Source organism: Protopterus annectens, chromosome 8.part0, assembly GCF_019279795.1.
Source record: "Protopterus annectens isolate FY-2018-M chromosome 8.part0, PAN1.0, whole genome shotgun sequence".
NCBI classification, from domain to species: Eukaryota; Metazoa; Chordata; order Ceratodontiformes; family Protopteridae; genus Protopterus; species Protopterus annectens.
In genome coordinates, this window is record NC_056741.1 from 637,580,922 (window position 1) to 637,604,770 (window position 23,849).

Sequence of the window (23,849 nt, forward strand, 5' to 3'; positions counted from 1 at the left end):
GCGAGAGGTGTCCGTGGTCACTGTGGCGACGGGAGGAGGCATCGAGAATGGTCGTCCCGTGTGAAGGCTCGGGGACTGGAGCCACCACACAAGCGACCCTCTGCAAGTCCTGCTTAGGGGAATAGGATGGGACAGGGGGTTGCGAGACAGGGACCATTGCACTTGGAGGGTCCACTGCAGGACCCTCATATTTAGACGGGCTAAGGGCAACAGAGAAATTGCTGCAGCCATGGACCCTAGAGCCCTCAGGATCAATTCCGCCGGTGGAGCAAGAAGTTGGAGAATGGCCTGAACATGCAACCTCAGGTTCTGAAGCCGATCTGGAGTCAGGAAAGCAAGCATTAGTCTGGAATCCAATCTCGCCCCTATGAACTCTATTACCTGTGTAGGAGCCAGAGAGGATTTGGCCATGTTGACAGTCAACCCTAGGCGTGGAGCAAGATTGAGGAAGTAATCCCTGCCTGAACAGAGCAGATGCCTTGTTGGGGCGATGAGGAGCCAGTCGTCCAGGTACGGAAAGACCTGAATTCCCTGAAGCCTCAGGTGGGCCGCTATTACTGCCAAGACTTTGGTGAACACCCTGGGGGCTGAGGTGAGACCGAAGGGGAGGGCCCTGAACTGAAAGTGACTGGCTCCCAGCCGGAAGCGGAGGAACCTCCTGGAGCGTCTGTCCACAAGAATGTGATAGTACGCATCCTTGAGGTCTATCGAGCACATCCAGTCGTTCTCCCGTAACAGGGGGAGAATAGATTGCAGCGTGACCATCCGGAACTTTTCTTTGGGTACTGCCAGGTTCAAGAGAGAGAGGTCGAGGATGGACCTCAAGTCCCCCGTCTTTTTTGGCACCAGAAAGAACCTGGAGTAAAACCCTCATCCGAGCTGATCTGGGGGGACGGGTTGGATGGCTCTTTTTTGTAAAAGCTGCTGAATTTCTGTAGCAGCCGCCTCCCTCTGATTGGGTGGTACGTCAGGGAGGATTCTGTGGGATTCAAACTCATGACCCTCAGTCTTCAAAACCAGCACTTTAACCACTATGCTAGCAAGCCTCCTACGACCAGTGAGGGCAGGGAGGAGAAAAATAACCACAAATTAAATTAAATTGAGAGAAATAAAAGGGCTATGGGGTACCTAAACAATCGCTCTCACTCACACTAAGAAAAGGGGAATAAAATAGAACATTTTTTTTCACAAATCCAACAAGTAGCAGGAGCTCGAAAATCCAGCTTGTAGCTTGAAGCGCGGCAAACTACATCTGAGGTCAGTCAGGGTTGGCAGGGGATTATGGGTAAAGGGAGGAGCTAGGAGCTCGGATCTATGCTGTGGTAGAAGTTGCCGGCTCGGATCCGAGATCAGATCCGTATCCCAAAGGTTGCTGACAAATGAAGTGCCTACTTCAGATGTCAGATGATTCAAAAGTATGTCCTGTATTTCTGGCTGAATTAGACAATCGTCCAGGTATTGGTATATTTAAATATTTCTTTGCCTGCAATGACTGGAGCAAGGCACTTTGTGAATAACCTGGGCAAAGTAGATAAGCCAAAGGGCAGTGCAGAGAAAGTACAGTTGTGTATACTTACCATAAATTCAGATGTTCAAGTGTTTTCACTGTTGCAGTCATTACATTAGGGTAATCTGTTGGCAGGTTGCCCTCAGTCGGCTTGATTAACAAAGTCTTGGGTCCTGCGTCGGTTGCTGTCCCTTCTTCCATGACGTCAGGTCATCAGGGGTATAAAACATGCAGCCGATGTCATTACATCAGTTATTCTTGCCCCAGATGTCAGGTGCCCCCCTAATGGAAAGCAAATAAACATAAAAACACAAAGGCATACCTCCAACAAAAAACAAATACAACAAAAAGGCTTTTATGCATAGTAAAGGAAAGTAGAGGTATAGCCAGAAAAAGTTAGGGGGCTGGAGGGAGGGTAACCAGGACTGCAACAGTGAATACACTCGACCATCTACATTTATGGTAAGTGTACACAACTGTACTATGTTCTTCGTGTTTCACTGCTGCAGTCATTACATTTGGGTAGATTCCCAAAGCTATGGTTGGGAGGAGCAGTTTATACAGCATTAGGACCAGCTATATGGCCCTGCAAGACAGCAGTGGCAAAGCCAGCTCTGGATTTAGAGAAAATTGGTAAATGATAACGCTTGGTGAAAGTACGTACAGATCTCCAGGTAGCAGCTTCTAGGGTGTCCCTGTTAGGAACACCTCTGAGAAAGGCTGCAGAAGTAGATGCAGCCCTGGTGGAGTGAGATCTGATCCCCTGGGGGATAGGTGGTGCTTATACCAGAAAAGAATGCAATGGCTTATCCATTTAGAAATGGTTTGTTTTGAAATAGCCTTCCCCTCTGCCCCTGCAGCAAATGCTACCAGCAGTTGTTCAGACTTTCTTCGAAGTTTAGTCCTGTCCAAGTAGAATCTAAGTTTTCTGTGCACATCCAAGGAATGCAGAAAACGTTCCCCTTTGTTCTGTGGATTGGGAAAGAAGGTTGGCAAATGAAAGGATTGATTAACAGCCACACTGGATACCACCTTGGGCATGAAGGATGGATTGGTCCTGAGTGATACCCTGTCCACATGAAAGATGATGAAAGGCTCCACTGCCATAAGGGCCTGTAATTCAGATACCCTTCTAGCGGAAGTGATTGCTAAAAGGAAGGCTGTTTTCCAAGAAAGAAATTGTAAGTCTGCAGTAGCAGCTGGCTCAAAAGGAGGTAGAGTGAGTTTCTCCAAAACAAAGTTAAGGTCCCAGGCAGGGGTTGAAGCTTTCCTGGGTGGTCTCAAGTTTTTTGCCCCACTGAGATACTGCTTGAGCAGAGGATGAGAGAAGAAGGGTGGTTCTGTGTTGTAATGAGCTGAAATAGCTGAGGTGTGGATTTTAATGGAGGAAAAAGACAGACCCTTGTGAAGCATTTCAGTTAAGTATTGCAAAATCTGAGGTAAATTGGGCGCTGCTGTGCTCATCCCTTGAGATTGGTTCCAGGCACAGAATCTTTTCCATTTGTCAGCATAAGATTTTCGAGTACTAGGTCTCCTTGCCTCCAAGATGACATCCATCATAGGTTTGCTGAGGGATGATAAGGGTGAATTTAAGTGATTAGCCAGGCTGCAAGGTTCAATGTTGGAAGCTGAGGGTGCAGAACTTGGTTCTCCTGCTAAGACAGCAGGGAAGGGATCTGAGGCAGGTGCCATGAAGATAACTGTGACACACGGCGCAGGAGGGGGTACCAGTGTTGGCGTGGCCAGTCTTCAGCAATCAAGATCATCCTTGGTTTGTCCTGTTTGACTTTTAGTAGAACTTTGGAGAGCAGAGGCAGCGGGGGGAAGGCGTAGACTGATAAATTTTTCCAGCTGAAGGACACAGCATCCACTTTCCAGGCTTGTTTGTGGGGAGTCCTTGTGCAAAACTTGTCCAACTGGTAGTTCTGGGTGGAGGCAAATAGATCTATGTCTGGGCTTCCCCATTTGCTTGTCAACATGTTGAAAATCCTTGGTTCCAGTTTCCACTCGTGCGGGTCCATGAGGTTTCTGCTAAGTCCGTCTGCCAGTGTATTCAATTTTCCTGGCAGTAATTGAGCTTGTAGGTGCACTTGGTAGCTCAAGGCTGTGTTTCACAATGCCACGGCTAGTCTGCAGAGGGGGTAGGAATGTGTACCCCCCTGCTTATGTACCACATAACTATGGTGGTGTCCATCTTTACCATTAGTTGTCCTGGAAGAATGTAGTCCTTGAAGGCTGTCAGAGCATTCTGTACAGCTAACATTTCTTTTTGCTTGATACGTAGGTGCATTTGATTTGGGTTCCATTTGCCCTGAATGCACTTCCCTGCCAGGTGAGCCCCCCATGCATAGTCTGATGTAGTTAGGGTTTGGGTGGCTGGGGGTAGTGTGAATGGTAGTCCCTTGTTTTGGTGGCAGGCCTCTGCCCACCAGAGGAACTCCAGACATAGGCAAGGTATGATAGGAATCATTGTTTCCAGGCTGTGATAATGTTGACTCCATAGATTTTTTTAGATACCACTGTAGTTTCCTCATATGCAGTCTTGCATATGGAATTAGAAGAATGCAGGAGACCATAAACCCCAAGGCTTGCAGTATTTGTCTTCCAGATAGCAGGGTTTTTGTGGCCACTTGTTTAAAGTAGGTTGCCAAATGAATTTGCTTTTCTGGCGTGAGGAAAGCCATCTGGGCAGTTGTATTCAACCTTGCACCCAGGAATGTAATTTGTTGACAGGGTACCAGTTGCGATTTCTTTTCGTTTATGGTGTACCCCAGACAAGTTAGCACCCTTTTTACAAACGCCAGATGATATAAAGTATGCCCTGGTTTTCTGCCTGAATTAGACAATCGTCTAGGTATGGATATATTTGAATATTAATTTGCCTGCAAAATGCAATAACTGGAGCCAGGCACTTTGTGAATACCCTGGGTGCAGTAGACAAGCCAAAGGGAGTGCAGAAAACTGATAATGCAAGTAGCCCGCTTTGAAACGTAGGTATCTTCTGCAAGATTCCCTGATTGGGATGTGCAGGTATGCTTCTTTTAAATCTAGTGTTGCCAACCAGGCGTCTTTGCCTAGCATAAGAAGTAATTGGTGAAGAGTCAGCATCTTGAATTTTGGAATCTCTAGAAAGGTGTTTAGAGTAGACAGGTCCAGGATTGGACGCCATGATTTGTCTTTTCTGGGTACCAGAAAAAGCCTGGAGTAGAAACCTTGCCCCTTTTCCTCTTCTGGTACCAGTTGAACAGCCCCCATGCTTAAGATGGAAAGTACTTGTTTTTGGGCCTCTGCCCTCTGATTTGGGGGCAGGTCTGGCCACCCGTTTGGTGTTGGCAATGTGTGGAAATGAAATCTGTATCCCTGGGACACTATATTTAAAACCCATTTGTCCTGGGTTATGAGTTCCCAGTTCTTTGCATGAAGAGCAATCTTTCCCCCCAAAGGGGCAGTCAAAAGATAAGTGCTTGGGAATTTTAAAAGGAAGTCATTGAGACTGTTTACCATAGGGGGGTGTCTTGTTATTTCCAGATTTGGAAGTGGAGGCCCCCCACTGCGTAGTTCTGAAAGTCCCCTGCGACTAAAACCTGGGGGTTTTGCTGTGTCTGGGGTTGGCCTGAGAGGACCTGGAAGGGACTGGAAAGACCAATTCTTAGTAGGCCAGTGCCTACTAAATCTTGGAGGTTGCACTTGTAAAAAATCTTAAACAATTTGCATAGATTTAGCTTTATCTTCCATCTTTTTAAGAACTTCTTCAGCCTTGTTGCCAAACAGGCGGTCCTGATTTAAAGGAGCATCTAACAATTTAGCTCTAACATGATCAGGCAGATTGCTCCTTAAGCCAAGCATGCCTTCTAAGCACAGACCCAGTAACAGCAGCCCTGCAAGAGGCCTCTAAAGAATCCAAACCACATTGCAAAGTATGTTTTCCAACTTGTTCAGCAGAATGCATTAAATCCTGTAAATCTTTATTTTCTACACAGTCAGGAATCAACATAATTTTCTGTTTAAGCAGTCCAATGATATGCTGTTGATATTTTAACATATGAAATTGGCAGTTTAATGCTCTGATTGCCAAGGTTGCAGAAGTATAAACCTTTTTACCCCATCTATCCAGCGTCCTGGAATCTCTATCAGAAGGGGTAGGATTTTTAGCAGTAGAAGCCTTAATGCCCTTGGGCCCCAGAGAAATAGTCTCTGGATCTGCAACAGGATTTTTGAAAAGGAACTTGTGGGACTCAGGAACCCGTTAGTATCTGTCAGGTTTACTAGAAGCCGGAGGCAGGGAATCAGGGGCCAAACTGGATTCTGAGAACACATCATCAATCATCAATAATGTTTAGTACAGGAGGTATAGCCAAAGGCTTATGCTGAGGTAGGAGGAGGAAATCCCTAAGCCTCTTTTTTGAATCAGAAAATTCCTGGCTTTCCCAGTGAAAATGCTCCCTTAAATTATGTAAAGTGTCCCCAAAAGAAAAAAATCCTCAGGAGGGGAAGCAGAGGGAATGGAATCCTCTGCATCAGAATCCTCATAAGTAGGTATGGACAAATGCAGGTCATGAGAAGAAACAGAATCCTGATCAGAAGATTCATAATCAAGCTCAGCCCTAGGCCTCTTGGGGGTGGGGGATGATTACCCCTGCTTAGAGTAATTACATCTTCAGCCATTTTTATCATTTGTTTTTTAGGTATAGAGGCCTGAGCATGTGGCCTGGGCGTCGGTTTTTTAGACATGGATCGAGATTTAGGCCTTAGTAATGAAGGCGGTGTTGATTTAATATGCAAGTCTGTAGGCCTGATTACACCCTCAGAAGCCGGTGCCTGCACAGCGGCTCCGGACCCATCCAAGGAAGAGACATCCGCAGGTTCCATAGTTGAAGAATCCCACGGCATACTGGACTCCAAATGGGTCTCAGTAGAGGCCTGCAAATCAGAAGTAGTGGGTATCAGGGGCTGCGAAAGCGCCTCACTGAGTACCAGCGAACTGGCGACTGGCTTAAGAGAAGCATCGTCAGCAGTTTTGGACCTCGGCGGCCTGTCTCTGTCTTTATCTTTGTGTTTTTTCGGTATCCCGGTAGTCAGATGGCTAAAGACGACATCTCTGGATAATTAAACTGAGAACCAAAATATTTAGAGGCAAAAATATACCGACGATGGATAGTGCGCTGATTAAATAAAGCACAAAACCGACAACAAGGTACGTCGTGGTCAGGGCCAAGGCAAGGAATACAGTACGAATGAAAATCTTTATGAGGTATTTGCTTTCCACAAGTAATGCAATTATTAACTTTTACTGACATCGGAAAGGAGCAAGAAAAAGTTTCCCCAAGAGGGTACTTAGCTTTAAGTTGAAGACTTTGGTTCTGAAACTCGAAAATGAAAATTTCAGCAGTCTGCTGACCGGTACTTGCGAACTGCTTCTGCTTCGGGCACCGCACGGCAATAAAGACTGATGTAATGGCGTCGGCTGCATGTTTTATACGCCTGACAACCTGACGTCATGGAAGAAGGGACAGCAACCGACGCAGGACCCAAGACTTTGTTAATCAGGCCGACTGAGGGCAACCTGCCAGCAGATTACCCTAATGTAATGACTGCAGCAGTGAAACAAGAAGAACATCTGATAGTGCGTGTAGCCTGCTTTGAAGTGTAGGTATCTTTTGCAAGATTCCCTGATTGGGATGTGCCAGTATGCTTCCTTTAAATTTAGTGTTGCCAACCAGGCATCTTTGCTTAGCATAGGAAGCAACTGGTGAAGAGTCTCATCTTGAATTTTGGAATCACCGAAAAGGTATTTCGAGTAGGCAGGTCCAGGATAGGACACCATGAATTGACTTTTCTGGGTACCAGGAAAAATCTCGAGTAGAAACCTTGTCCCTTTTTCTCTTCTGGTACCAAATGAATAGCCCCTGTGCTTAAGAGAGAGAGTACTGCTTTTGGGCCTCTTCCCACTGCTTTGGAGGTAGATCCGGCCAACCGCTTGGAGTTGGTGACGTGTGGAAGTGAAATCTGTATCCTTGGGACACTACATTAAAAAACCATTTGTTCTGGGTAATGAGTCCCCAGTTCTTTGCATGAAGTGCAATCTTTCCCCCCAAAGCGGCAGTCAGTTGAGAAGTGCTTGCAAGTTTTAAAAAGAAGTCATTGAGACAGTTTACCATAGGGAGGAGTTTTATTACTCCCAAATTTGGAAGTGGAGGCCCCCCATTGCTTAGTTCTGTGCATCCTCTGGGACTGAAGCCTGGGTGCTCTGCTGGATCTGGGTTTGGACTGAGAAGGTCTGGAAGAGGCAGGAAAGGACCAATTCTTAGAAGGCCAATGCCTACTAAATCTTGGAGGTTTTACTTGTAAAAAGTCTTTAACAGTTTGCATAGATTTGGCTTTTTCCTCCATCTTTTTAAGAACTTCTTCTGCCTTGTTGCCAAACAGGTGGCCCTGATTTAAGGGAGCATCCAGTAATTTCGCTTTAACATTATCTGGCAAGGATTGCTCCTTAAGCCAAGCATGCCTTCTAAGTACAGACCCAGTTACCACAGCCCTGCAAGATGCCTCTAGTGAATCAAAACCACATTGCAATGTATGTTTACCAACTTGTTCAGCAGAATGCATAAAATCCTGTAAATCCTTATTTTCAGCACAATCAGGAGTCAACATCATTTTCTCCTTAAGCAATCCAATAGTATGCAGCTGATACTTTAACATATGAAACTAGCAATTCAAGGCCCTAATGGCCAAAGTTGCAGAAGTGTATACCTTCTTACCCCATCCATCCAGCGCCCCAGAGTCTCTATCAGAGGGGGGTAGGATTTTTGGCAGTAGTAGCTTTAATGTCCTTGGGTCCCTGTGAAATGGTTTCAGGATCCGCAGTAGGATTTTTGAAAAGGAACTTGTGAGAGTCAGGAAACCTGTAATATCTATCAGGTTTTCTGGAAGCAGGGAGGTAAAGAGTCAGGGGCCATGCTAGATTCCGAAAAGGCATCATCAAAAATGTCCAGTACAGGAGGTATAGCTAAAGGCCTGTGCTGGGGCAGGAGTAAGAAATCCCTAAGCCTCTTTTTAAAACCAGAGAAATCCTGATTTTCCCAACGAAAAGCTCCCTGAGAGTATGCAAGGTTTCATCAAAACAGAAATCCTCTTGGGGGGGGAAGCAGAGGGAACAGAGTCCTCAGCATCAGAATCCTCATAAGTAGATAAGGGTAAATCCTGGTCATAGAGGAAACAGAAATTTCAGAATCCGGGGGAAGGTTGGCTTCCACTGATTAAAGTAATAAGGTCTTCTGTCATTCTTATCATTTGTTCTTTAGGCATAGAGGCCTGATCATGCGGTCTGGGCGTCAAGTTTTCCTAGGCATGGTTTGAGTTTTAGGCCTTGAAGAAGAGGATGGCGCCGGTTTAATAAGCAAGTCAGTAGGCCTGAATACACCCTTAGAAGCCGGTGCCTGCACAGCGGCTCCGGACCCATCCAAGGAAGAGACATCCGCAGGTTCCACAGTTGAAGCATCTCGCGGCATACCAGACTCCGAATGGGTCTCAGAAGAGGCCTGCAAATCTGAAGTAGCGGGTATTAGGGGCTGCGAAAGCGCCTCACTGAGTACTGGCAAACTGGGCGAACTGTCTCTGTCTTTATCTTTGCGTTTCTTCGGAATGTCGGCAGTCGGATGGCTTACCGAAGACATATCAGGATAATTGAAGAGAGCACCAAAAGATTTAGAAGCACAAATATACCGATGACGGATAGTTTGTGGTTAAAGTAAGGCACAAAACCGACAGCGGGGTACGTCGTGGTCAGAGCCTAGGTAAGGAATACAGTACGAATGAAAATCTTTATGAGGTATTTGCTTTCGACAAGAAATGCAATTATTTACTTTTACTGACTTTGGTTTAGAGCAAGAAAAAAAGCTTCCCCAACGGGGTACTTAGCTTTTAGTTGAAGACTTCGATCCTGAAACTCAAAAACGAAAATTTCAGGAGTCGGCTGACTGGCATTTGCGAACTGCTTCTGCTTCGGGCACCGCACGGCAAGAAAGACTGATGTAATGACGTTGGATGCATATTTTATACCCCTGACGACCTGATGTCACGGAAGAAGAGACAGCAACCGACGCGGGACCCAATACTTTGTTAATCAGGCTGTCTGAGGGCTACCTGCAAGCAGATTACCCAAATGTGATGACTGCAACAGTGAAACACGAAGTACATCTAAAGGAGGCAGTGTATCAGTATTCAGTAAAGATAAATGCACCTCCAAACTGGTTAAATAGTATGATTTCCCACTGGATACTTCAAGTGCAATTAACTGTGGGTAGGATACCTATTCAAGTCATTGCCAGCTACAGGACCCCCTCCATGAATCAGGACACCCACTCTGCCTATATAGATCTATACATATGAACACCATGGTTTTGGGCAATTTTAACTACCCATCCATTGGCAGGGCAAATTACCCATGCTCAAACTCACTTGCCCAAAGGTTCCTAGACTTTGTTAACCCAGTGCCCTGGACCAGCTGGTTGACACACCCACAAGGGGTGCAAATATCCTGGATGTGGTGCTTACCAATATGGGGGACCACTGTAGCACGTCCACTGTGAGGTCTTCCCTGATGAGATCTGACCACAAATCAGTCTCATTCGAAGTAACTATAAGTAACTATCACACCTGACCCCCCCCCCACCCCCAGCAGTAACTAAACTAAAAAACTTCTCCAAAGCAGATTATAACCTCTTATGGGATGGTATAAATAGCTTTACTGCACCTCCCACCTCAGATGAAACTGGCAACTATGCTGAGTTCTACACCAGTGCACACCTGTATAACTGCATTGACTCAGACATGCCCGACAGGACCAAAACAAGCTCCTCAAGAAAGAGAAAACCTTGCCTGTTGGAAAACTCATTAACAGGCTTTACAATAAGAGGAAGAAATTGCTGTCCAAAAGTAAGAGGGGGCAAGCCCTAAACTGGAAACACTCCCTCCTCAGCTTAAAAAAACAAACAAGACTTATTGTGAAGTCCTCCAAAGCAAACTACGAATCCAAATTAGCTTCCTCAACTAAAGGCACCCATAAGGCATTCTTTAGTTACATCCGTAACCTAAAAGGAAAGTCCCAGATTTGTGCTGAACTGGTAGTTAATGATACCACATATACTGAGCCTATGAACATAGCTAACCTGTTGGCAACACAGGTTCTGTGAAAACTTCAATCCCCTGTCCTCGCCATACGTACCACCCCATGACATCCCTACCTTGTATCTCTGAAGAGCAGGTCAAAAACACCCTCTCTAAGGCCAAAAAACACAGCATCTATGGGACGTGATAACATCCCAGACTGCCTCCTACATGTGCTCAAACAAGAATTAGCAATACCATTGGGTACTCTCTTCATTCATAGTCTAAGCACCATTTTCATTCCAACTGAATGGAAAACAGCCACCATTACTCCCTTGCACAAAGGTGGTGCCTCCGGTAACCTCGGAAACTATAGACCTATTAGCCTGACTAGCCTTATATGCAAGGCCATGAAGCGACTTATCATGGACCTCATCAACAAAGATATAGGTAATCTCCAAACACTTCACCCTACTCTGTTTGGATTTGTGAAAGGGAGATCATGCCCGTTAAACCTGGTGTACTTTTTTTTGAGACAGTCACCAAGGTCCTGGATGGGGGGATCTGTGCATACAGCCTACCTAGACATATCCAAGGTGTTTGACACCATCCTCCACTCAGGCATCATTGACAAACTCACCCAGCTAAGTATCAGCCCTTGTATCATTAGATGGGTCGCTAACTGGCTCACTGATAGAACCCATAGAATCAAAATAAGGGAATCCACCTCCAACAGCAGACCTGTAACCAGTCGTGTTCTACAGAGATCAGTCCTGGGATCTCTACTGTTTGGAATCTATTTCTCTTAAGTAGAAGCAAAAAAGTACAGTTGTGTACCTACCATAAATGTAGATGTTCGAGTGTATTCACTGTTGCAGTCATTACTCTTGGGTTATCCTGCTGGCAGGCTACCATCCCTCGGCCAGAATTCCAAAGTCTAGGTCTGGCATCGGTTGCTATCGCCTCTTCCCTGACGTCAGTGCGTCAGGGGTATAAAAGATGCAGCCAATGCCATTTTCTTCAGTTTTTCTTGCCCCAGATGTCAGGTGCTCCCAAACTGGTAGGCTGAAAAATATGCCAATAAAAATGCATGCACCAAAATTACATTTCCTTCACCTACAAGCAAATACACCACATAGGTTGTATAGGATAGAGAAGTACAGATAAGTTCCAGCAAAGAAAAGGGGGATGGTGGGTGGGTAACCTGGACTGCAACAGTGAACACACTCGAACATCTACATTTATGGTAGGTACACAACTGTACTATGTTCATCGTGTTTCACTGTTGCAGTCATTACACTTGGGTTGAATCCCAAAGCTGAGGTAGGGTGGCTAGGTCTAAATAGTATTAGAAGAGGCTATAAGGCCCTGCAAAACTGCAGTGGCAAAGCCTGCTCTGGATTTAGAGTAGAGAGGTAAATGGTAGTGCTTGGTGAAAGTGTGCACTGAACTAAAGTTGCAGCCTCTAAAATGTCTTTGGTTGGTACCCCTCGGAGGAAGGCAGCTGAAGTGGCTGCTGCTCTGGTAGAATGTGGCCTAATGTCCTTAGGAATTGATTTGTGATGTTGTGAATAACAGAGTCAAATGCAGTGGCCTATCCATTTCAAAATAGTCTACTTTGAGATAGGCTTTCCTTGTGATCCTGCAGCATATGCCACTAAAAGTTGCTCAGTCTTTCTGAAAGCTTTAGTTCTGTCCAAGTAGAAGCGTAGCTGTCTGTGTATGTCCAAAGAATGCAGGAGTCTCTCACCCTTATTCTGTGGGTTTGGATAAAAAGTAGGCAAATGAATGATTTGGTTAAGGGCCACACTGGACACTACCTTAGGCATAAATGTAGGGTTAGTCCTCAGAGAAACCCTGTCTGGATGGAAAATGATGAAAGGTTCCACAGCCATGAGAGCCTGTAACTCTGAAACTCGTGTTGCACAGATTATTGCTAGGAGCAGAGCTGTTTTCCAAGATAAGAACTTTATTTCAGCTGTATTGGCTGGCTCAGAAGGCGGCAGTGTAAGTTTATCCAAGACATAATTGAGGTCCCATGAAGATATTGGTGCTCTCCTTGGAGGTCTTATGTTTTTGACCCCTCTCAGGTACTGCCTTAGCAATGGGTGAGAAAAAATAGGTGGATCCATATTGTAATGAGCTGAAATGGCAGAGGCATGGATTTTAATTGATGAGAAGGATGGGCCTTTGTCCAGCATCTCAGTTAGGTATTGTAAAATCTGAGGAATATTTGGTACAAGCGTGTCAATTCCTTGTGCCTGGTTCCAAGCACAGAATCTCTTCCATTTTTCTGCATAATATTTTCTGGTACTTGGCCTCCTGGCATCCAAAATAACATCCATCAATGCTTTAGAGAGAGGTGTGTTCTGAATGGCTACATTATTCACCATGCTGCCAGATTTAGGGTCCTGAGTTGGCTGTGCAGGATCTGATTGTTTTGTTGGGTCAGTAAGTGAGAAATTAGAGGCAATGTCCAGGCTGGGCCTTGAGACAAGCTCTTTAGGATTGAGTACCAGTGCTGGCGGGGCCAGTCTGGGGCAATCAGAATCATTTTTGTCTTCTCTTGTCTGACCTTTAGGAGTACCTTGGGAAGGAGAGGCAGAGGAGGAAAGGCGTATACTGTCAGGGCTTCCCAGCTGAATGATAGAGCATCCACTTTCCATGCTTGCTTGTGATAAGTCCTTGTGCAGAATCTCTGTAGTTGGCAGCTGTAAGGGGAGGCAAAAAGATCTATGTCTGGGCATCCCCATTTTTTTGTTATCATGCTGAAGACTTGTGGATCCAGTTTCCACTTGTGGGGATCCGCAGTAGATAAGCCAAAGGGCAGTGCAGATAATTGGTAGTGCACTGAGCCAGCTATGAATCTGAGGTATCTTCTGCAAGTCTGTCTGATTTGTACATGCAGGTATGCCTCTTTTAAGTCCAAAGTTACAAGCCAAGCCTTCTTGCCCAACATGGGCAGAAGCTGCTGCAAAGTCAACATTTTGAATTTTGGAACGTCCAGGAATGTATTCAGAATAGACAGGTCCAGTATTGGCCTCCAGGCTTTGTCCTTTCGAGGTACCAAGAAAATCCTGCTGACAGGTTGCCCTCAGTCTGCCTGAATTCCAAAGTCTTGGGTCCTACGTCGGTTGCTGTCGCCCCTTCCCTGACGTCAGGTCTTCAGGGGTATAAAAGATGCAACAGACGCCATTTTCTTCAGTTTTTCTTGCCCCAGATGTCAGGTGCCCCCAAAAGGGTAGGCTAGATATATATATATATATATATATATATATATATATATATATATATATTTATATATATATATATATATATATATATATATATATATATATATATATATAAACATACATGCACCAAAATAAACTTTACCTTCATCTACAAGCAAATACACCACATAGGTTGTATAGATCAGAGAGGTAACGATAAGTTCCAGCAGAAATAAGGGGGATGGCGGGTGGGTAACCTGGACTGCAAAAGTGAATACACTCGAACATCTACATTTATAAGTGTACACAACTGTACTATGTTCTTCGTGTTTCACTGTTGTAGTCATTACATTTGGGTAGAGTCCCAAAGCTATGGTTGGGGGGCTGAAGCTAAACAAAATTAGGAGCGGCTATGAGGCCACGCAGAACTGCAGTGGCAAAGCCTGCTCTGGATTTAGAGTAAAGTGGCAGATTGTAATGTTTTGTAAAGGTGTGCACTGAACTCCAAGTAGCAAACTCTAAAATGTCTTTGGTTGGTACTCCCCTGAGAAAGGCTGCAGAAGTGGCTGCAGCTCTGGCTGAATGTGGCCTAATGCCCTTAGACACTGGCTTGCCATGCTGAGAGTAGCAGAAACGAATGCAGTGACCTATCCACTTTGAAATAGTCTGCTTGGAGATAGCCTTTCCTTGTGATTCTGCAGCATATGCCACTAGTAATTGTTCTGTCTTTCTGAAAACTTTAGTTTTGTCCAAATAGAATCTAAGTTGTCTGTGTACATCCAAAGAATGCAAAATTTTCTCCCCCTTGTTCTGTGGATTTGGATAAAAAGTTGGTAAATGAATAGTTTGGTTAAGGGCTACACTGGACACCACCTTAGGCATAAATGTAGGGTTTGTCCTCAGAGAGACCCTGTCTGGATAAAAAATGATAAAAGGTTCCACAGCCATGAGAGCCTGTAGCTCTGACACTCATCTTGCAGAAGTTATTGCTAGGAGCAGAGCTGTTTTCCAAGATAAAAACTTTATATTTGCAGTAGCAGCTGGCTCAAAAAGAGGTAGGGTAAGTTTTTCCAAGAGATAATTGAGGTCCCATGCAGGCATTGGCGATCTCCTTGGAGGCCTTACATTTTTGGCTCCTCTGAGGTACTGCCTTAATAAAGGATGAGAAAAGAGTGGTGGCTCTGTATTGTAATGAGCCGAAATGGCAGAGGCATGGATTTTAATTGATGAAAAAGATAGGCCTTTGTCCAGCATCTCAGTTAAGTATTGCAAAATCTGAGGAATATTTGATACAGCTGTGTCAGTTCCTTGAGGTTGGTTCCAAGCACAAAATCTCTTCCATTTTCCAGCATAGGAATTTCTAGTACTAGGCCTTCTGGCTTCCAAAATGACATCCATCACAGCTTTACTGAGAGGTGTGCTCTGTATGGCTACATTATCCGCCATGCTGCCAGGTTTAGAGTCCTGAGTTGGCTGTGCAGAATCTGATTGTTTTGTTGGGACAGTAGATGAGGTATTTGAGGTAAGGTCCAGGCTGGGCATTGAGACAAGTTCCTTAAGATCGGATACCAGTACTGGCGGGGCCAGTCTGGGGCAATCAGAATCATTTTTGGTTTCTCCTGTCTCACCTTTAGGAGTACCTTGGGGAGGAGAGGCAGTGGAGGAAAGTCATATACTGATAGGTTTTTCCATTTAAAAGATAAGGCGTCCACTTTCCATACTTGTCTGTGATAAGTCCTTGTGCAGAATCTTTTTGGTTGATAGTTGTGAGGGGAGGCAAATAGATCTATGTCCGGGCGTCCCCATTTCTTTGTTATCATGCTGAAGACTTGTGGATCCAGGTGCCACTCGTGGGGATCCATGAGGTTTCTGCTTAGTTCGTCTGCCAGAGTATTGTCCTTTCTTGGCAGGAATTGTACCAGCAGATGAACTTGGTAAGTCAAGGCTGTGTCCCATAAAGCCATGTCTAGTCTGCAAAGGGGGTAAGAATGCGTGCCCCCCCCTGTTTGTTTATTATCACATGACCGTGGTATTGTCTATCAGTAGTTGTCCCAAATGAATTAGGTCCTTGAAGGCTGTCAGGGCATTTTGAACAGCTAGCATCTCTTTTTGATTGATATGTAGATGCATTTGATTTGTGGACTATGTGCCCTGAATGTCTTTTCTTGCCATGTGGGCCCCCCAGGCATAATCTGATGCATCCGTTGTCAGGTTTTGCCTTGCTGGGGGTAGAGAGAATGGCTGTCCCTGTTTTGGGGATAAGCCTTTGCCCACCATCGAAACTCCTGTTGCAGGCAGGGAATGAGAGTAACCATTGTTTCCAGGCTGTGGCAATGTTGTCTCCAGACACTTTTTAGGTACCATTGAAGTTTCCTCATATGCAGTTTTGCATATGGAATTAGTACGATGCAGGATGCCATGAAGCCCAAAGCCTGCAGAATTTTTCTTGCAGATAACTGGGACTTTGTTGCCATTTCCTTGAAATAGGTAGTCAGTTGCCTTTGTCTGGCGTGAGATAAGCCATCTGGGCAGTTGTATTTAAGCTTGCACCCAGGAATATTATCTCTTGAGAGGGTACTAGTTTTGATTTCTTTTCGTTGACTGTGTACCCTAGGCCTGTTAAAAGTCTTTTCACAAATGCCAGATGCTGTAGTAGAATGTCCTTGTTCTCTGCTTGAATAAGGCAGTCGTCCAAGTAAGGATATATTCGTATTCTTCTTTGTCTGCAGAAAGCAATTACTGGTGCCAGCCACTTTGTGAAGACCCTGGGCGCAGTAGATAAGCCAAAGGGCAGTGCAGAGAATTGGTAATGCTTTGAACCAGCCTTGAATCTGAGGTATCTTCTGCATGATTGTCTGATTGGGACATGCAGGTATGCCTCTTTTAGATCTAAAGTGACGAGCCAAGCCTTTCTGCCCAGCATGGGCAGAAGCTGCTGCAAGGTCAACATCTTGAATTTTGGTATATCCAGGAAAGTGTTTAGAGTAGATAGGTCCAGTATTGGTCTCCATGCTTTGTCCTTTCTGGGTACCAAGAACAGCCTTGAGTAATATCCTTGTCCCTGCTCTTGCTGTGGCACTTACTGAATAGCCCCCATGTCCATGAGGGATGAGACTTGTTTTTAAGCCTCTGCCCATTGATTGTCTGGCCAACCGTTTGCCCTTGGCAGGGTATGGAAGTGAAACTTGTAGCCTTGTGACACTATCTAGAACCCATATGTCCTGGGTTATAATGTGCCAGTTTTGAGAAAAAAGTGCTATTTTTCCCCCTAAGGGTGCTGCCAGTAGATAAGTGCTTGGTGCAAGCAGGGGGAAGTCACTGGGACTGTTTCCTGTATGGTTGTGATTTGCCTTCTCCACCTTTGGAGGTAGACGCACCCCCATTGCTTAGACCTGTACAAACCTTGAGGCTGGGACCTGCCTCTAGGGTGTCTGGATCTGCCCCTTTGAGGTCTGTCTGACACTGGAAAGGACCAATTCTTTGTAGGCCAGTGTCTGCTAAACCTAGGTGGCTGAACTTGTAAAAAATCTTTGACCGTTTGCATAGATTTAGCTTTGTCCTCAATTTTCTTTAACACCTCTTCTGCCTTAACACCAAACAAGGTATCATGCTGTAATGGTGCGTCTAATAATTTAGCTTTGACATGATCAGGCAGATTTTGTTCCTTTAACCATGCATGCCTCCTAATTACAGAACCAGTAACAGCGGCCCTGCAGCAGGCCTCCAGAGAATCAAAACCACATTGCAAAGTATGCTTTCCAACTTGTTCAGCTGCATGCAATAAATCCTGCATTTCTTTGTTTTCTGCACATTCAGAATTTACCAACATTTTCTGTTTAAGGAGTGTCATGACATATTGCTGATATTTGAGCATATGAAACTGGCAGTTTAAGGCCATTATAGCAAAGGGTAGCAGATGTGAAAATCTTTTTTTCCCATCCATCCAGTGCCCTAGAATGTCTGTCAGAGGAGGTAGGGTTTTTTGCAGTGGAAGCCTTAACCCCTTTGGGACCCTGAGAAATAGTTTCTGGGTCTGCAGCACGGTTTTTGAAAAGGAATTTATGAGAGTCAGGAACCCTGTAGTATCTGTCAGGCTTAACCGGAGCTGGCGGTAAGGAGTTAGGGGTCAGACTAGACTCTGAGAACACATCATCTACAATGTCTAACACAGGTGGAATAGCTAGAGGCCTGTGTTGAGGAAGTAGAAGGAAGTCCCTGAGCCTCTTCTTAGATTCTGAAAAATCTTGGCTCTCCCAGTGGAAATGCTCCCTCATGGTATGCAAAGTTTCCCCGAAGGAATAGTCCTCAGGAGGAGAAGCTGAAGGAATAGACTCTTCAGCATCAGAATCCTCATAGGGGGGAAGAGAGTATTCCTGATCAGAAGAGGAATCTGAGGAAATGGAAACCTGATCTGAAGCTTCATAGTCTGTCTCTTGCCTAGGCCTCTTATCAGGAGGGGGATGGGAACCCCTGATCAAGGTAATTACGTTCAGCCATTTTGAGCATCTGTTTTTTGGGCATGGAGGCCTGTCCATGTGGCTGGTGAACTTGTTTCTTTGCCTTTGAAGCTGTAGTCGGTTTAATGTATAATTGTTTAGGTCTGAAAACACCCTCAGAGGCCAATGCCTGCTCAGCGGCTCCGGACCCATCTGAGGGAATGGTCTCCGAGGCTCCAATACCCTGAGTTTCCAGCGGCCTGACCGACTCCACGTGGGAGTTGGTAGCGGCCTGCGACTCTAAAGTAGTGGGCGTCAGGGGCTGCAAAAGCGCCTCACGGTGAACCGGCGACTGGCTTAGGAGAAGCTTCGTCGGTTTTGGACCTCGGTTGCCTGTCTTTTTCTTTGAGCTTTTTGTGAATTCTGGTAGTCGGATGGCTAGTGCAAAATCGTACCGACGCTTAATAGTGCGTTGGTTAAATCTACCACAAAACCGACAACTTGAAACGTCGTGGTCAGGGCCTAGGCAAGGAATACAGTAAGAATGAAAGTCCTTATGAGGTATTTGCTTCCCACAAGAAATACAATTATTAACTTTTTCTGACATCGGTCTGGAGCAAGAAAAAAGTTTCCCCAACGGGGTACTTAGCTTTTAATGAAGATTTCGGATCTGAAACTCGAACACGAAAATCTCAGGAGTCGGCCGACCGGCACTTGCGAACTGCTTCTGCTTCAAGCAGCGCACGGCAAGAAAGACTGAAGAAAATGGCATCGGCTGCATCTTTTATACCCCTGACGACCTGACGTCAGGGAAGGGGTGACAGCAACCGACGCAGGACCCAAGACTTTGAAATTCAGGCTGACTGAGGGCAACCTGCCAGCAGGATTACCCAAATGTAATGACTGCACGAAGAACATCCAAACTTGTCGAGGCCAGTAAGGAGCAATGAGGATCAAGGAACTCCTCAACTGTCTTGCTTTCTGTATTACTTTGGGTATGAGTGGAAAGGGAGGAAAGGCATAGAGAAGTCCCAGGACCAGTCGTGAACTAGAGCATCCCTGGGTGACATCCCCGGATGAGGAATGAGGGCAAAGTAGCTGCTGCATTTGATGTTCAGGTGAGTGGCAAATAGATCGCAGCAAGGCTGGCCCCCATTTGTGAAAGACCTCTTTCGCACCCATTGGATTCAGGGACCACTCGTGAGGCATCAGAATTGCTCGGCTGAGTTTGTCCGCTATTACGGTGGATTTCCCCGGGATATGCGTTGCTATCAGGAAGCGTTGAGTATCCATCGCCCATTTCCAAACTCATAAAGCCTCTCTGCAAAGCTGGTAAGACTTGGCTCCCTCTTGTTTGTTTATGTACCACACAACAGACATGTTGTCTGATTGAATCTCAACCGTTCCAGTGGGAAGGGAGCTGTGAAGTGCTTGCAACGCATATAGCACCACTCTTATCTCCAGAACATTGACGTGCAAGTGGTTCTCGTGGTTTTGCCAAGTACCTTGGACTGAATTTCCCAAATAATGCCCCCCACCCTATCTGGGAAGCATCCATGGTCAAAACTGTTTTCTCTTGGGGAGGAACAAGTGGACGACATATGACAAGTTGTTTCGTGTGTAACCACCATGTCAGATCCCTTTTGCGTGCATTTGTTATTAATATCTGGTGAGATAATGGAAGGTCTTGCATCGACCATTGTGCAAACAGCATCCACTGGAGAATCCTCATATGTACACGAGCAAGAGGAACTAATAAGATGGTGGAAGCCATAGTCCCTAGGACTTGAAATACTACTCTGGCCTGGACTCTGTTTGTTTAATAAGGATCTGATATGACTGCGTAGAGATTCACTCTTTCCTGTGTTAGCTTTTCTGACAAGGTGGTTGTGTCTATTTCTGAGCCTAGATTTACAATATGCTGCGAGGGAGATAAGACTGACTTTTGCAAGTTGACAGTGATGCCTAGGCTGGCGCACAAGGATAGAGTCTCGTCCCTGGTTCTTATGAGTTGATGCTTGGTGGTAGCAGTGAAGAGTCAGTCATCTAGGTACGGAAACATCTGGAATCCTTGACATCTCAGGTGAGCCGTTACCACTGCCATGCATTTGGTAAACACTCTGGGGGCTGTAGTGAGGCCAAAGGGCAGTGCTCTGAACTGAAAATGGTTGGCTCCCAGCCAGAAGCGTAAGTGTCTCTTGGAGCACCTGTCCATTTTGATGTGGTAGTACGCATCCTGGATCGACTGAGCACATCAGTTGTCTTTCCCGATAAAGGGAAATATCGACTGCAGAGTGACCATTCAGAACTTTGATTTTCTTACATGCTTATTGAGCCTGCTGAGATCTAGAATTGATCTCCAGTCCCCTGTCTTCTCTGGAACTAAAAAGAATCAAGAGTAAGTTCTGGATCCTTCTTGCTCTGCGGGGACTTCTTGGATGACTCTTTTTTGAAGCAACGAGATGACCTCTGATGTTGCATGGTCTAGTTGGATGGGTGGCACGTCTGGAAAAGACTGGTTTGTTGAGGGTTCGGAAATAAAGGGAATCAGGTAACCTCTGGATATTACTGTGTGTGCCCAACGATCTTGAGTTATAGTCAGCCAGGCACTTGGGTACAGCGATATATGACCCCCGACTGCCTCCAGAGACAGACAGTCGGGCAACCCCTCAGGGTCGATGGAAGGGACGATCAGAGAAAGCTTCTCTGTCTCCCTGATGTTGCGGACCTCCTCTGCCGCGAGGGTGGCGTCTTCCATTATATCCTTCCCCTCTGCCCCTGGGGGAGGGTTGACCTTGTGCCTGAGGAAACCTTTTTGGGATTTGCGGAACCACATTTTCCCTCCTGTATTACCCTTGGGATAAGGTCTGGACGGGAGAGAGAGAGAGAAATGGACTCCAACGGCAGATACGTTTTTTCCTTCCTGCTCGCACCTAGTCAAAGTCTCTTTCACTTGGAGTCCAAAAAGAGATGAACCATCAAAGGGAACGTTAGTGAAGGAAGACTTGAAGGATTCCGTAAAATTACAAAGCCGCATCCACGAATGTCTCCTGAGGGCTATTCCTGCTGCGGCTGCCCTGCTCGCTTCATCTGCCACATATGAGATCTGCCTCATGGAGGAGTTAGCTATGGAAGTAAGGGTGGAGAGCTGCGCGGAAATCTTGCCCATGGAACCCGGAGCTACTGAACCCCAGAGGGTATCTCCTAACTCTTTCAGGAGATCCCTCTGCAGACGAGTGAAATGAGTCCGGTAATTCAGTGATCTTAGTGTAAATGCTGCTGAAGAAAAAGTATGCTTCCCGTACCTATCCATCATCCTGGACTACTCGTTAGGAGGCTGGAAATTAGAAGACGTCTCAGATAATTCCTTCTTGGTGGTCGCTGCTGCCACCGTAGCATCAACTGGAACTCCCGTGCTAAGGAAAGACTTGTCCTCAGGTGCTGTCATAAATTTGTTTGACCTCCTCAGGATGGCTTCCAATGAATCTGGAGAGGTCCATGCTTTCTGCGAAATGACCCCCAAAAGTTGGTCATAAGGTGGCGTCACCCAAGAGGTGGAAGGTCGGGAGGCAAACGCCTCAAGATACACTGATTCATCCTCAGTAGGGTTAGAGGTCTTCCAATCACCCCTCTGTCTAAGGATTTCTAGGATGTCTGAGCAGGAGACATCCTCAGAGGGAGATCTAGGGGACCCTTCTGATTCTTCTAAATCAGTGTCTGATGTGACAGACTCACAGGAGTCGACATGTTTCCTCTTACATAACCTCTTCTGAGGGAGCTCTCCAGCGGGATAATCTGGGAAGGTCTCGGAAGAGGGGGCACCTCCAATGGGGGCTACTTGGGCCTCTGGTTTCCTACGCTGTGGGGGAGGCAGGGGGGAAGAGGTTGCTGCCTGCTGCTGGTGGGACACAGGTTCCAAAGGAATGGCTTTGACAGTGGATAAAGCCTTCTCTATAGCTTCGAAAGCCTCCCCCCTCCCGCTCCGAAGAAGACCTCCGCTCCGAGGGGGGCGGATAGTTGACTCCCAGCAAGAGGGAACGGCTCTGAAGCAGAAGTGGGAGCCGAGCTGAATCGAGCCGAGGTTCCAAGAGGGAGGGTTGGTTCCGAAGAGAACCCAGGGTGACTGTCCCCCTCGGAGTAGACACGAGAGCGGCGGCTCCCAGAACCCTCGGCTCCAGACTGAGCCATCAAGGATAGAGTAATTGGCTCCGAGGAAACAGGTTGAATCCCTGGAGCCGAAGGGTCGAAGACAGAGGAACCTGACGTAATAGGCTCCGAGAGCGAAGCAGTCGGAGGAGGAACAGTGATCGGTACGGGGAACGGCTCTAGACCTTTGGGTCTGGAGGGGTCAATTTTCTAGCCAGAGCTGGATCCGAAAGCAACCTCTTCACCACCCTCTCAATGTCCTCATCTGATAGGGTCCTGGAGGATCTGGTGGAAACTGAAGGAGACCTCCTTCTCTCCAAAATAGGAGATCTCAAAATAGGAGACACAGTCTCAATGTCAGGCAAAAACTTCGGTACCAAAGACGGTCTCGGAACCAGTGGAATAGACTGCACCGAAGATGAAGCAGAGTCGGAACCAAAACTCCTTGGTTCCGATGCTTTAGACTTTTTGGTCGACTCCGAAGTCTGGGGCCGATGATTTTCTCTTCGAAGATTTTTGAGCTGCCTGACCAAGTTCCAGCTGTTCCTGGAAGGAACTGGTCATGAGACCCCTGTCAATAAGCTTTCTCTTCCTTTCGTTTAACACTCTTGTACTAAAAGTGTGACAGAAGGTGCAAGGTTCCTGTAAATGGGCTTCGCCCAGACAATATACGCAACTGGTATAGCTGTCTGTAAGAGACATTTTCTGCGCACACCTGTCATATTTTTTGAAGCCCGAAGGGCGGGCGATGATCCTTATGATCCTTATCTTTATCTTTGGACATAGTTAAAGACTGAAAAATAAAAGTATAACGAAGATGAAAAGTTTATTTATTTATTTTTTTATAACAGTCATGCACACACACAGGGAGGAAAGGCCCTCTAACTTAAACGGGCACTATGGCCCTCTAATTTAAATGGGCCGTACAGTCCTAAGGGGGGAATAGGGGTTGAAACTTTCAAAAAACAGAAGTCCCATACAGAAGATACTATTAATATGTATATATGACAGAAAAAGGTGGTAGAAAAAGACTAAATAAGTAAAAAATCGTTCTACTTAGCCAACAAGCCAGTAAGACACAACCTCGAGGCTTTTGCGGCAAACAAGATCTGGACAATTGCTGTGAGGCACCATGCTAGCCTCGAGCCAGTAAAAAGCTCTAAGCTTAAGTATAGGCCGAGTCAGAGTCGAATATTGGCTCCGAACCCATCCAGCAAGAATTACGGCGACATAGGACTACATAACATCCTCTATTATAGCCTCTTGCCAAAAAATCCTGTGTCATAGTATTAATTTCAGCTGCAAACACCTCTTCAGTAGTATTCAGCCTACTGGCTCTCAAGAATTTACTTTTTACAACACCTTTATAAATGTGGGTGGGGTGCATACTGGAATTGTGTACATACCTAGTTGATTGTACCTCTTTCCTATATATAGATGTAT

At 45.9% G+C, this 23,849-nt stretch overlaps 1 protein-coding gene across 1 annotated transcript in view; it reads right to left on the reverse strand.

The window, feature by feature from the left end:
* The window catches only part of CCDC22 (coiled-coil domain containing 22), a 645,106-nt gene that overhangs the window by 87,058 nt on the left and 534,199 nt on the right, over positions 1-23,849 (reverse strand). The window lies entirely within an intron of this gene.